Source organism: Bombina bombina, chromosome 5 (genome assembly GCF_027579735.1).
Source record: "Bombina bombina isolate aBomBom1 chromosome 5, aBomBom1.pri, whole genome shotgun sequence".
Taxonomy (NCBI): Eukaryota; Metazoa; Chordata; class Amphibia; order Anura; family Bombinatoridae; genus Bombina; species Bombina bombina.
The window spans coordinates 295,778,979-295,793,920 of record NC_069503.1 but is presented as its reverse complement, the minus strand read 5'-3'; the positions used below and the strand labels follow the sequence as shown (position 1 = coordinate 295,793,920).

Here is a 14,942-nt window from a genome sequence, read left to right as displayed (position 1 = left end):
GGCGTAGTGTTAGGTTTATTTAAGGGGGGTTTGGGTTAGAGTAGGAGTATGTGGGTGGTGGGTTTTAATGTTAGGGGGGGTTGTATTTTTTTTTACAGGCAAAAGAGCTGATTACTTAGGGGCATGCCCCGCAAAAAGCCCTTTTAAGGGCTGGTAAAAGAGCTGGTTACTTTTTAATTTAGAATAGGGTAGGGACCTTTATTATTTTGGGGGGCTTTTTATTTTATTAGGAGGCTTAGAGTAGGTGTAATTAGCCTAATATTCTTGTACAGTATTTTTTTTGTTATTTTTTGTAATTTAGTTTAGTTTATTTAATTGTATGTAATTGTAGGTAATTTATTTAATTAATTTAATGATAGTGCAGTGTTAGGTTTAATTGTAACTTAGGTTAGGATTTATTTTACAGGTAATTTTGTAATTATTTTAACTAGGTAGCTATTAAATAGTATAATAATAATTATTTAATAGCTATTGAACCTAGTTAAAATAAATACAAAGTTGCCTGTAAAATAAATATAAATCCTAAAATAGCTACAATATAATTATTAGTTATATTGTAGCTATATTAGGGTTTATTTTACAGGTAAGTATTTAGTTTTAAATAGGAATACTGTAGTTAATAAGATTTATTTTATTTCGTTAGATTAAAATTATATCTAATTTAGGGGGGTGTTAGGGTTAGGGTTAGACTTGGCTTTAGGGGTTAATACATTTATTATAGTAGCGGCGAGGTCCGGTCGGCAGATTAGGGGTTAATACTTGAAGTTAGGTGGCGGCGACGTTGGGGGGGCCAGATTAGGGGTTAATACTATTTATTATAGGGTTTGCGAGGCGGGACTGCGGCGGTTTAGGGGTTAATAACTTTATTAAAGTAGTGGCGAGGTCCGGTCGGCAGATTAGGGGTTAATAAGTGTAGGTAAGGTAGCGGCGACATTGGGGGGGCAGATTAGGGGTTAATAAATATAATATAGGGGTCGGCGATGTTAGGGGCAGCAGATTAGGGGTACATAGGTATATTGTAGGTTGCGGCGGTGTCCGGAGCGGCAGATTAGGGGTTAATAGTATAATGCAGGTGTCAGCAATGGCGGGGGCGGCAGATTAGGGGTTAATACGTGTAAGGTTAGGGGTGTTTAGACTCGGGGTTCATGTTAGGGTGTTAGGTGTAGACTTAGAAAGTGTTTCCCCATAGGAAACAATGGGGCTGCGTTGGGAGCTGAACGCTGCTTTTTTGCAGGTGTTAGGTTTTTTTTATCCCAAACTGCCCCATTTTTTCCTATGGGGGAATCGTGCACGAGCACGTTTTGCCAGCTTACCGCTACCATAAGCAACGCTGGTATTGAGGGTTGAAGTGGCGGTACATTCAGCTCAATGCACCCTTTTTGGAGCCTAACGCAGCCCTTCAGACAACTCTAAATACCAGCGTTGTCTTAAGGGTGCGTTAAGAAAAAAAGCTGCGTTAGCTACGCAGGTCTTTACCGACAAAACTCTAAATCTAGCCCTTAGTTTTTTATGTCCTTGTTAGTCAAAGGCTATGATACTCTTCCAAAAAAATCTATAGGGTGATTACCTCTAGGGTAATTGTATCACAGACCATTATTGTCTACAATAAGTTATCATTCTAAGTTTTTACATTTCAAGGTTGTATCATAATGAAAAAAAATATAATCTAATATTATACAAGAAAACATTAACTTAGCAGTGTTTTCCACAGGACCTATTAAATAGGCTCACCACCTGGCAGATTTTAACAACCAACTGGCTAAAATGTAATCCAATGTTAAGCTAAAATGAGCTATTAATCATTTTTTTTCAAAGTTTAATGAACAAATTATCATAAAATCAATTTATGTTAAATTATGCAATTAATTTGTGCCTTAGATAGCTTACGTAACAATTAAAGTGTTCTGTGGAGAGCACTGCTTACAGATATAAATTTGTATTTAAAGTCAAGCAGAGATATTCTTTCTTTTCCTTCTTTTTTTTTAACCTTTTTATAACTAACTTTTATTTTATTTATTTTTAAGGACTTGAGCATCTGTCTTATGAAGGCCACCTAAGGTAAGCTTCAAAGATAATTTCTATTTAACTTTAAAAGCACAGTAAAGACAAAATTCAACTTTCATGATTCAGATAGAGTATGCAATTTTAAACAACTTTTAATTAACTTTAACTATCTAATTTGCTTTGTTTCATTTGTATCATTTGTTTGAAATCATACCTAGGTCTGTTACAGAGCATCAATGCACTACTGAGAGCTAGCTGCTGATTTGTGGTTACACATAGACGCCTTTTGTCATTGGCTCATCTGATTTTATTTTCTCTAAACAAATCATTTGTTGACTTAAACTTTGTTATTTATGTCGTTATATTATACAGACTATAACACAGATTGTGTATTTATCGATGCAGGATTCTGATTACTTGAACAAAGCAAATAAAGTTTATTTTTCTAAAGACACTCTCTCAATAGCAATAGATTTAATAATTGCCTTTCCACAATGAATAAAACTAAACTCAGTAGGTTGAAAGAGATGTATTGTGTAATGCAACAAAGAACACAATTTCTCTTTTGTCTCTTTAGAATTAAATACATTTTTTCTAATAAAAAAAATAAAGTCATTGATATACAATAAATTAATTTGTACATACTTCTCGCATCTCAGGCAGGGCTGCTTACCTGCAGTGATCCCACAATAGCGTATTGTATCAATCGTCTAAAGTGGGAAGGGAAAAGTACAAAAGATTTTTTTTAAAGAAAACCATTAGTGTATGTGTGAGAGATTGAATGTCATTCTTTGATAATTAAATGGTGTAGGTTATTTTACATTTGAATAATTGATAATGGATAATTGTAAAAATATATATTTCTTTCATGTAATTAGCAAGAGTCCATGAGCTAGTGACGTATGGGATATACATTCCTACCAGGAGGGGCAAAGTTTCCCAAACCTCAAAATGCCTATAAATACACCCCTCACCACAAATCAGTTTTACAAACTTTGCCTCCCGTGGAGGTGGTGAAGTAAGTTTGTGCTAGATTCTACGTTGATATGCGCTCCGCAGCAGGTTGGAGCCTGGTTTTCCTCTCAGCGTGCAGTGAATGTCAGAGGGATGTGAAGAGAGTATTGCCTATTTGAATTCAATGATCTCCTTCTACGGGGTCTATTTCATAGGCTCTCTGTTATCGGTCGTAGAGATTCATCTCTTACCTCCCTTTTCAGATCGACGATATACTCTTATATATACCATTACCTCTACTGATTCTCGTTTCAGTACTGGTTTGGCTTTCTACTACATGTAGATGAGTGTCCTGGGGTGAGTAAGTCTTATTTTTGTGACACTCTAAGCTATGGTTGGGCACTTTTATATAAAGTTCTAAATATTTGTGTTTAAACATTTATTTGCCTTGATTCAGGATGTTCAATATTCCTTATTTCAGACAGTCAGTTTCATTATTTGGGATAATGCATTTGAATAATCAATTTTTTTCTTACCTTAAAATTTGACTTTTTTCCCTGTGGGCTGTTAGGCTCGCGGGGGCTGAAAATGCTTCATTTTATTGCGTCATTCTTGGCGCGACCTTTTTTGGCACAAAAAAAAATTCTTTGTTATTTCCGGCGTCATATTTGTCACCGGAAGTTACGTCATTTTTGACGTTTTTGCGCCAAAAGTGTCGGCGTTACCGGATGTGGCGTCATTTTTGCCGCTAAAAGCATTTAGGCACCAAATAATGTGGGCGTCTTTTTTGGCGCTAAAAAATATGGGCGTCATTATTGTCTCCACATTATTTAAGTCTCATTGTGGTTGCTAGAAGCTTGTTCACTGGCATTTTTTCCCATTCCTGAAACTGTCATTTAAGGAATTTGATCAATTTTGCTTTATATGTTGTTTTTTCTATTACATATTGCAAGATGTCTCAGACTGACCCTGAATCAGAAGATACTTCTGGAAAATCGCTACCTGATGCTGGATCTACCAAAGTTAAGTGTATTTGCTGTAAACTTGTGGTATCTGTTCCTCCAGCTGTTGTTTGTAATGAATGTTATGACAAACTTGTTAATGCAGATAATATTTCCTTTAGTAATGTTACATTACCTGTTGCTGTTCCATCAACATCTAATACTCAGAGTGTTCCTGTTAACATAAGAGATTTTGTTTCTAAATCCATTAAGAAGGCTATGTCTGTTATTCCTCCTTCTAGTAAACGTAAAACGTCTTTTAAAACTTCTCATTTTTCAGATGAATTTTTAAATGAACATCATCATTCTGATTCTGATAATGATTCCTCTGGTTCAGAGGATTCTGTTTCAGAGGTTGATGCTGATAAATCTTCATATTTATTCAAAATGGAATTTATTCGTTCTTTACTTAAAGAAGTCTTAATTGCATTAGAAATAGAGGAATCCGGTCCTCTTGATACTAAATCTAAACGTTTAAATAAGGTTTTTAAATCTCCTGTAGTTATTCCAGAAGTTTTTCCTGTCCCTGATGTTATTTCTGAAGTAATTTCCAGGGAATGGAATAATTTGGGTAATTCATTTACTCCTTCTAAACGTTTTAAGCAATTATATCCTGTGCCATCTGACAGATTAGAGTTTTGGGACAAAATCCCTAAGGTTGATGGGGCTATCTCTACTCTTGCTAAACGTACTACTATTCCTACGGCAGATAGTACTTTCTTTAAGGATCCTTTAGATAGGAAAATTGAATCCTTTCTAAGAAAAGCTTACTTATGTTCAGGTAATCTTCTTAGACCTGCTATATCTTTAGCGGATGTTGCTGCAGCTTCAACTTTTTGGTTGGAAGCTTTAGCGCAACAAGTAACAGATCATAATTCTCATAGCAGTGTTAATCTTCTTCAACATGCTAATAATTTTATTTGTGATGCCATCTTTGATATCATTAGGGTTGATGTCAGGTATATGTCTCTAGCTATTTTAGCTAGAAGAGCTTTATGGCTTAAAACTTGGAATGCTTCCAAGTCAACTTTGCTTTCCCTTTCTTTCCAGGGTAATAAATTATTTGGTTCACAGTTGGATTATATTATTTCAACTGTTACTGGGGGGAAAGGAACTTTTTTACCACAGGATAAAAAATCTAAAGGTAAATTTAGGTCTACTAATCGTTTTCGTTCCTTTCGTCACAATAAGGAACAAAAGCCTGATCCTTCCCCTACAGGAGTGGTATCAGTTTGGAAACCATCTCCAGTCTGGAATAAATCCAAGCCTTTTAGAAAGCCAAAGCCAGCTCCCAAGTCAACATGAAGGTGCGGCCCTCATTCCAGCCCAGCTGGTAGGGGGCAGATTACGATTTTTCAAAGAAATTTGGATCAATTCGATTCACAATCTTTGGATTCAGAACATTGTTTCACAAGGGTACAGAATAGGCTTCAAGATAAGGCCTCCTGCAAGAAGATTTTTTCTTTCCCGTGTCCCAGTAAATCCAGTGAAGGCTCAATCATTTCTGAAATGTGTTTCAGATCTAGAATTGGCTGGAGTAATTATGCCAGTTCCAGTTCTGGAACAGGGGCTGGGGTTTTACTCAAATCTCTTCATTGTACCAAAGAAGGAGAATTCCTTCAGACCAGTTCTGGATTTAAAAATATTGAATCATTATGTAAGGATACCAACATTCAAAATGGTAACTATAAGGACTATTCTGCCTTTTGTTCAGCAAGGGCATTATATGTCCACAATAGATTTACAGGATGCATATCTGCATATTCCGATTCATCCAGATCACTATCAGTTTCTGAGATTCTCTTTCCTAGACAAGCATTACCAGTTTGTGGCTCTGCCGTTTGGCCTAGCAACAGCTCCAAGGATTTTTACAAAGGTTCTCGGTGCCCTTCTGTCTGTAATCAGAGAACAGGGTATTGTGGTATTTCCTTATTTGGACAATATCTTGGTACTTGCTCAGTCTTCACATTTAGCAGAATCTCATACGAATCGACTTGTATTGTTTCTTCGAGAACATGGTTGGAGGATCAATTTACCAAAAAGTTCATTGATTCCTCAGACAAGGGTAACCTTTTTAGGTTTCCAGATAGATTCAGTGTCCATGGCTCTGTCTCTGACAGACAAGAGACGTCTAAAATTGGTTTCAGCTTGTCGAAACCTTCAGTCTCAATCATTCCCTTCGGTAGCCTTATGCATGGAAATTCTAGGTCTTATGACTGCTGCATCGGACGCGATCCCCTTTTCTCGTTTCCACATGCAACCTCTTCAGCTCTGTATGCTGAACCAGTGGTGCAGGGATTATACAAAGATATCTCAATTAATATCTTTAAAACCGACACTCTCTGACGTGGTGGACAGACCACCATCGTTTAGTTCAGGGGGCTTCTTTTGTTCTTCCGACCTGGACTGTGATTTCAAAAGATGCAAGTCTGACAGGTTGGGGAGCTGTTTGGGGGTCTCTGACAGCACAAGGGGTTTGGGAATCTCAGGAGGTGAGATTACCAATCAACATTTTGGAACTCCGTGCAATTTTCAGAGCTCTTCAGTCATGGCCTCTTCTAAAGAGAGAGTCATTCATTTGTTTTCAGATGGACAATGTCACAACCGTGGCATATGTCAATCATCAAGGAGGGACTCACAGTCCTCTGGCTATGAAAGAAGTATCTCGAATACTGGTATGGGCGGAATCCAGCTCCTGTCTAATTTCTGCGGTTCATATCCCAGGTATAGACAATTGGGAAGCGGATTATCTCAGTCGCCAAACGTTACATCCGGGCGAATGGTCTCTTCACCCAGAGGTATTTCTTCAGATTGTTCAAATGTGGGGACTTCCAGAAATAGATCTGATGGCTTCTCATCTAAACAAGAAACTTCCCAGGTATCTATCCAGATCCAGGGATCCTCAGGCGGAGGCAGTGGATGCATTGTCACTTCCATGGAAGTATCATCCTGCCTATATCTTTCCGCCTCTAGTTCTTATTCCAAGAGTGATTTCCAAGATTCTAAAGGAGTGCTTGTTTGTTCTGCTGGTGGCTCCAGCATGGCCTCACAGGTTTTGGTATGCGGATCTTGTCCGGATGGCCACTTAAATTTGAAGGTATGGAGATTGAACGCTTGATTCTCAGTCATAGAGGTTTCTCTTACTCTGTGATTAATACTATGTTACAGGCTCGTAAATCTGTATCTAGGAAGATATATTATCGAGTCTGGAAGATTTACATTTCTTGGTGTTTTTCTCATCATTTTTCTTGGCATTCTTTTAGAATTCCTAGAATTTTACAGTTTCTTCAGGATGGTTTGGATAAAGGTTTGTCTGCAAGTTCCTTGAAAGGACAAATCTCTGCTCTTTCTGTTCTTTTCCACAGAAAGATTGCTAGTCTTCCTGATATTCATTGTTTTGTACAAGCTTTGGTTCATATAAAACCTGTTATTAAGTCAATTTCTCCTCCTTGGAGTTTGAATTTGGTTCTGGGGGCTCTTCAAGCTCCTCCGTTTGAACCTATGCATTCGCTGGACATTAAATTACTTTCTTGGAAAGTTTTGTTTCTTTTGGCCATCTCTTCTGCTAGAAGAGTTTCTGAATTATCTGCTCTTTCTTGTGAGTCTCCTTTTCTGATTTTTCATCAGGATAAGGCGGTGTTGCGAACTTCTTTTAAATTTTTACCTAAGGTTGTGAATTCTAACAACATTAGTAGAGAAATTGTGGTTCCTTCATTGTGTCCTAATGCTAAGAATTCTAAAGAAAGATCGTTGCATTCTTTGGATGTAGTTAGAGCTTTGAAATATTATGTTGAAGCTACTAAAAATTTCCGAAAGACTTCTAGTCTATTTGTTATCTTTTCCAGTTCTAGGAAAGGTCAGAAGGCCTCTGCCATTTCTTTGGCGTCTTGGTTAAAGTCTTTGATTCATCATGCTTATGTCGAGTCGGGTAAAACTCCACCTCAAAGGATTACAGCTCATTCTACTAGGTCAGTTTCTACTTCCTGGGCGTTTAGGAATGAAGCTTCGGTTGATCAGATTTGCAAAGCAGCAACTTGGTCTTCTTTGCATACTTTTACTAAATTCTACCATTTTGATGTGTTTTCTTCTTCTGAAGCAGTTTTTGGTAGAAAAGTACTTCAGGCAGCTGTTTCAGTTTGATTCTTCTGCTTATAATTTTAGTTTTTTTCATTATAAGATTTAAACTTTGTTTTGGGTGTGGATTATTTTCAGCGGAATTGGCTGTCTTTATTTTATCCCTCCCTCTCTAGTGACTCTTGCGTGGAAGATCCACATCTTGGGTATTCATTATCCCATACGTCACTAGCTCATGGACTCTTGCTAATTACATGAAAGAAAACATAATTTATATAAGAACTTACCTGATAAATTCATTTCTTTCATATTAGCAAGAGTCCATGAGGCCCACCCTTTTTTGTGGTGGTTATGATTTTTTTGTATAAAGCACAATTATTCCAATTCCTTATTTTTTTATGCTTTCGCACTTTTTTCTTATCACCCCACTTCTTGGCTATGCGTTAAACTGATTTGTGGGTGTGGTGAGGGGTGTATTTATAGGCATTTTGAGGTTTGGGAAACTTTGCCCCTCCTGGTAGGAATGTATATCCCATACGTCACTAGCTCATGGACTCTTGCTAATATGAAAGAAATGAATTTATCAGGTAAGTTCTTACATAAATTATGTTTTTGCTAAATAAGGCCAAAATGAAGATTTGATTGTAAAATTCTGAAATTTAAGTATCAAACTGAGATTTTAAAACATAAATTAATAAATACTATTATTTGTAGCTTAAAGAGACATAAAACCCATTATTTTCGTGATTCAGATAGAACATACAATTTAAAAAAAAAATCCAGTTTACTTCTGTTATCAAATGTTTTGTTTTCTTGTTATCCTTTGTTGAAAAGCAAGGATGTAAGCACAGTAGTGTGCACGTGTCTACAGCAGTTTTGCAACAATGTTATACATTAGCAGGAGCACTAGATGGCAGCACTATTTCCTGTCATGTATTGCTTCAGGCACGTGCACACTACCTACCTAGGTATCCCTTCAACAAGAATAATGAAGCAAATTTGATAATAGAAGTAAATTAGAAACTTTTTTAAAATTGTATTCTCTATCGGCTAGATTTAGAGTTTTGTCGGTAACGACCCGCGTAGCTAACGCTGGCTTTTTTCTGGCCGCACCTTTAAAATAACTCTGGTATTGAGAGTCCACAGAATGTCTGCGTTAGGCTCCAAAAAAGGAGCGTAGAGCATATTTAACACAACTGCAACTGCGTTAGGAATATTCTGATTGGCTGATGGAATCAGCCAATCAGAATCAAGTTCAATCCGATTGGCTGATTGGATCAGCCAATCGGATTGAACTTGATTCTGATTGGCTGATTCCATCAGCCAATCAGAATATTCCTACCTTAATTCCGATTGGCTGATAGAATCCTATCAGCCAATCGGAATTCTAGGGACGCCATCTTGGATGATGTCATTTAAAGGAACCGTCATTCGTCGTTCAGTCGTCGGCCAGGATGGATGTTCCGCGTCGGAGGTCTTCAGGATGCTGCCACTCCGCTCCGGATGGATGACGATAGAAGATCCCGCTTGGATGAAGACTTCAATCGGATGGAAGACCTCTTCTGCCCCGCTTGGATGAAGACTTCTACCGGATGGAGGACCTCTTCTTGCTCCGCTTGGATGAAGAATTTGGCTCGGCTGGGTGAAGACGACTCAAGGTAGGGAGATCTTCAGGGGCTTAGTGTTAGGTTTATTTAAGGGGGGTTTGGGTTAGATTAGGGGTATGTGGGTGGTGGGTTGTAATGTTGGTGGGGGGTATTGTATGTTTTTTTTTACAGGCAAAAGAGCTGAACGTCTTGGGGCATGCCCCGCAAAGGGCCCTGTTCAGGGCTGGTAAGGTAAAAGAGCTTTGAACTTTAGTAATTTAGAATAGGGTAGGGCATTTTTTTATTTTGGGGGGCTTTGTTATTTTATTAGGGGGCTTAGAGTAGGTGTAATTAGTTTAAAATTGTTGTAATATATTTCTAATGTTTGCAAATATTTTTTTATTTTTTGTAACTTAGTTCTTTTTTATTTTTTGTACTTTAGTTAGTTTATTTCATTGTAGTTATTTGTAGGTATTGTATTTAATTAATGTATTGATAGTGTAGTGTTAGGTTTAATTGTAGGTATTTTATTTAATTAATTTAATGATAGTATAGTGTTAGGTTTAATTGTAACTTAGGTTAGGATTTATTTTACAGGTAATTTTGTACTTATTTTAACTAGGTAACTATTAAATAGTTCTTAACTATTTAATAGCTATTGTACCTGGTTAAAATAATTACAAAGTTGCCTGTAAAATAAATATTAATCCTAAAATAGCTACAATGTAATTATAATTTATATTGTAGCTATATTAGGATTTATTTTACAGGTAAGTATTTAGCTTTAAATAGGAATAAGTTATTTAATAAGAGTTAATTTATTTCGTTAGAATAAAATTATATTTAATTTAGGGGGGTGTTAGGGTTAGGGTTAGAATTAGCTTTAGGGGTTAAAAAATTTATTAGAATAGCGGTGAGCTCCGTTCGGCAGATTAGGGGTTAATTATTGTAGGTAGCTGGCTGCGACGTTGTGGGGGGCAGGTTAGGGGTTAATAAATATAATATAGGAGTCGGCGGTGTTAGGGGCAGCAGATTAGGGGTACATAGCTATAATGTAGGTGGCGGCTCTTTGCGGTCGGCAGATTAGGGGTTAATTATTGTAGGTAGCTGGCTGCGACGTTTGGGGGGCAGGTTAGGGGTTAATAAATATAATATAGGGGTCGGCGGTGTTAGGGGCAGCAGATTAGGGGTACATAGCTATAATGTAGGTGGCGGCTCTTTGCAGTCGGCAGATTAGGGGTTAATTATTGTAGGTAGCTGGCTGCGACGTTGTGGGGGGCAGGTTAGGGGTTAATAAATATAATATAGGGGTCGGCGGTGTTAGGGGCAGCAGATTAGGAATACATAAGTATAACGTAGGTGGCGGTCGGCAGATTAGGGGTTAAAAAAATTTAATCGAGTGGCAGCAATGTGGGGGGACCTCGGTTTAGGGGTACATAGGTAGTTTATGGGTGCTAGTGTACTTTAGAGCACAGTAGTTAAGAGCTTTATGAACCGGCGTTAGCCCAGAAAGCTCTTAACTCCTGACTTTTTTCTGCGGCTGGAGTTTTGTCATTAGATTTCTAACGCTCACTTCAGACACGACTCTAAATACCGGAGTTAGAAAGATCCCATTGAAAAGATAGGATACGCAATTGACGTAAGGGGATCTGCGGTATGGAAAAGTCGCGGCTGAAAAGTGAGCGTTAGACCCTTTTTTTAATGACTTCAAATACCGGTGGTAGCCTAAAACCAGCGTTAGGAGCCTCTAACGCTGGTTTTCACGGCTACTGCCAAACTCCAAATCTAGGCCTATCTGAATAATGAAATATTTTTTGGGGGGTTTAATGTTCCTTTAAGTTTTTTATGCATTGTCATATTGAAAGCTCAAAGCATTCAATATTGAGCAAGTAACAATGCCTGTTAATGTGTTTATGCAGCTGTACGAAACATATACATAGCTGATGGGGTTTTAAGAGTTTCTGGATGTTAACTGTAAGATGGTGAGATAACAACAAATATTTATAGCAAAATGTAATTGTGATAAAAATCAACAGCACTTATTGGTAATACTGTATCACAATACGTTGATGCTTCCATATGTAAGACTGGGCTATGATCACTTCTCCAGGAATGTTCCCTGGGCATTTTTTCTTGATAACTAGATTAATCCAATCCCTGCTACAGATGTTAAAGGGAAAGTCAACACCAGAATTGTTGCTGTTTTAAAAGATAGATAATCCCTTAATTACCCATTCCCCAGTTTTGCATAACCAACACAGTTTTATTAATGCATGTTTTACCTCTGTGATTACCTTGTTTCTAAGCCTATGCAAACTGTCCCCTTATTTCAGTACTTTTGACAGACTTGCATTTTAGCCAATCAGTGCTCACTCCTCAGTAAATGCATGTGCATGAGCTCAATGTTATCTATATGAAACACATGAACTAATGCCCTCTAGTGGTGAAAAACAGTCAAATGCAGAGGCGGCCTTCTAAGAAATTAGCATATGAATCTCCTAGGTTTAGCTTTCAACTAAGAATACCAACAGAACAAAGCAAAATTGGTGATAAAAGTAAATTGGAAAGTTACATGCCCTATTTGAATCATGAGCAGTGTTTTTTAGACTTGACTGTGCCTTTAATAGCAACATTTTGACATTTCAAATGGGAATATTTTACTCTTAATTTTGGCAACAAATTGCTATCAGCATTTCTTCAAAACATTTTATTTCTACTTTTTATAGAAAAATTTGATTTTAATGCATTTTCTTTCTGCATATTTTTGTTTTGCAGTCTACTAAATATTTCTATACTTTGGGTTCTAACAATATTTAAAGGGACAAAAAATATTTCATGATTTAGATAGAACATACAATTTTAAACAACTTTCCAGTTTTCTTCTATTATCAAATTTGCCTCATTCTCTTGGTATAATTTGTTGAAGGAGCAGCAATGCACTACTGGTTTCTGAGGGAGCACATGGGTGAGCCAATGACAATCGGTATATATATATATATATATATATATACAGCCACCAATCAGCACCAAGAATCTAGGTTCTTTGCTGCTCCTGAGCTTACCTAGATAAACGTTTCAGCAAAGGATAAAAAGAGAAGGAATCAGATTAAATAATACAAGTAAATTGGAAAGTTGTTTAAAATCAAATGCTCTTTCTGAATCAAGAAAGAAAAACGTGGGTTTCACGTCCCTTTAAGTTATTAGTTAATGTATATTAAATATCATCATTTTTACTCCTTACCATAAAAATACAAATTTAAGATGTTTTAAACATATATCCAAATAGTTTTAAAAAGTGTTATTTATTGTTGAAACATTGGCAGAATCTTAAATTAAATTTGAAGTTTGGGGAGTTTTAATTATATTCTTAGTAAGATGAAAACACTTATCAAATTTCAGCCAAGGTTCTATTATTTTCACTCAAGTCAAAATTAAACTTTCATGATTCAGATAGAGCAGGCAATTTTAAACCCTTGAGTGCCAACGATGGCTCTGAGCAGTCGCAAATTGTCATAGTCAGGTGCTGACGATGGCTCAGAGCCATCGCTAGCACTCACCCACCTTGAGGGCAATCTTGGGGCTCCCACCTACTCCCAACCTCAGTGATCTGGCCTGTATAGTGACAGGCATTGCCGGGGGTTGACGTGATGACGTCACTGCGCAATTTTATTTAACCCCTTAATGACCACAGCACTTTTCCATTTTCTGTCCGTTTGGGACCAAGGCTATTTTTACATTTTTGCGGTATTTGAGTTTATCTGTAATTTTCCTCTTACTTATTTACTGTACCCACACATATTATATATTGTTTTTCTCGCAATTAAATGGACTTTCTAAAGATACCATTATTTTCATCATATCTTATAATTTACTAAAAAAAAAATTATAAAATATGAGGAAAAAAATGGAAAAAACACACTTTTTCTAACATTGATCCCCAAAATCTGTTACACATCTACAACCACCAAAAAACATCCATGCTAAATAGTTTCTAAATTTTGTCCTGAGTTTAGAAATACCCAATGTTTACATGTTCTTTACTTTTTTTGCAAGTTATAGGGCAATAAATACAAGCAGCACTTTGCTATTTCCAAACCACTTTTTTTCAAAATTAGCGCTAGTTACATTGGGACACTGATATCTTTCAGGAATCCCTGAATATCCCCTGACATGTATATATATTTTTTTAGTAGACAACCCAAAGTATTGATCTAGGCCCATTTTGGTATATTTCATGCCACCATTTCACCGCCAAATGCCATCAAATAAAAAAAATCGTTCAGTTTTTCACAAATTTTTTCACAAACTTTAGGTTTCTCACTGAAATTATTTACAAACAACTTGTGCAATTATGGCATAAATGGTTGTAAATGCTTCTCTGGGATCCCCTTTGTTCAGAAATAGCAGACTTATATGGCTTTGGCGTTGCTTTTTGGTAATTAGAAGGCCGCTAAATGCCACTGTGCACCAAACGTGTATTATGCCCAGCAGTGAAGGGGTTAGTTAGGGAGCTTGTAGGGTTAATTTTAGCTTTAGTGTAGTGCAGTAGACAACCCCAAGTATTGATCTAGGCACATTTTGGTATATTTCATGCCACCATTTCACTGCCAAATGCGATCAAATTGAAAAAAACGCTAAATTTTTCACAATTTTATGTTTCTCACTGAAATTATTTACTAACAGCTTGTGCAATTATGGCACACATGGTTGTAAATGCTTCTCTAGGATCCCCTTTGTTCAGAAATAGCAGACATATATGACTTTGGCGTTGCTTTTTGGTAATTAGAAGGCCGCTAAATGCTGCTGCGCATCACACGTGTATTATGGCTTGCAGTGAAGGGGTTAATTAGGTAGCTTATAAGGAGCTTGCAGGGTTAATTTTAGCTTTAGTGTAGAGATCAGCCTCCCACCTGACACATCACACCCCCTGATCCCTCCCAAACAGCTGTCTTCCCTCCCCCACCCCACAATTGTCCCCGCCATCTTAAGTACTGGCAGAAAGTCTGCCAGTACTAAAATAAAAGTTTTTTTTTGTTTTGTTTTAAAAAAAAAATTCTGCTGTGTAGGACCCCCCCCCCCTTAGCCCCAACCTCCCTGATCCCCCCCAAACAGCTCTCTACCCCCCTCCTCTGCCTTATTGTGCACCATATTGGGTACTGGCAGCTGTCTGCCAGTACCCAGTTTGAAATCAAAAGTTTATTTTAAGTTTTTCTGTAGTGTAGCTTACCCCCCTTAACACCCAACCCCCCACCCTCTCCCAGATCATTAATATTTTTTATTCCCACCCTCTCTCCCACTGAGTCCCACCTTGTGCCTCTTCCAC

At 37.2% G+C, this 14,942-nt stretch overlaps 1 protein-coding gene across 1 annotated transcript in view; it reads left to right on the top strand.

Moving 5' to 3' along the window:
- The window catches only part of CALCR (calcitonin receptor), a 1,065,293-nt gene that overhangs the window by 335,820 nt on the left and 714,531 nt on the right, over window positions 1-14,942 (top strand). The window contains exon 4 of the mRNA XM_053714051.1: window positions 2,025-2,058. The gene's annotated coding sequence lies outside the window, so the exon portion shown is untranslated. The remainder of the gene's footprint in view (window positions 1-2,024; window positions 2,059-14,942) is intronic.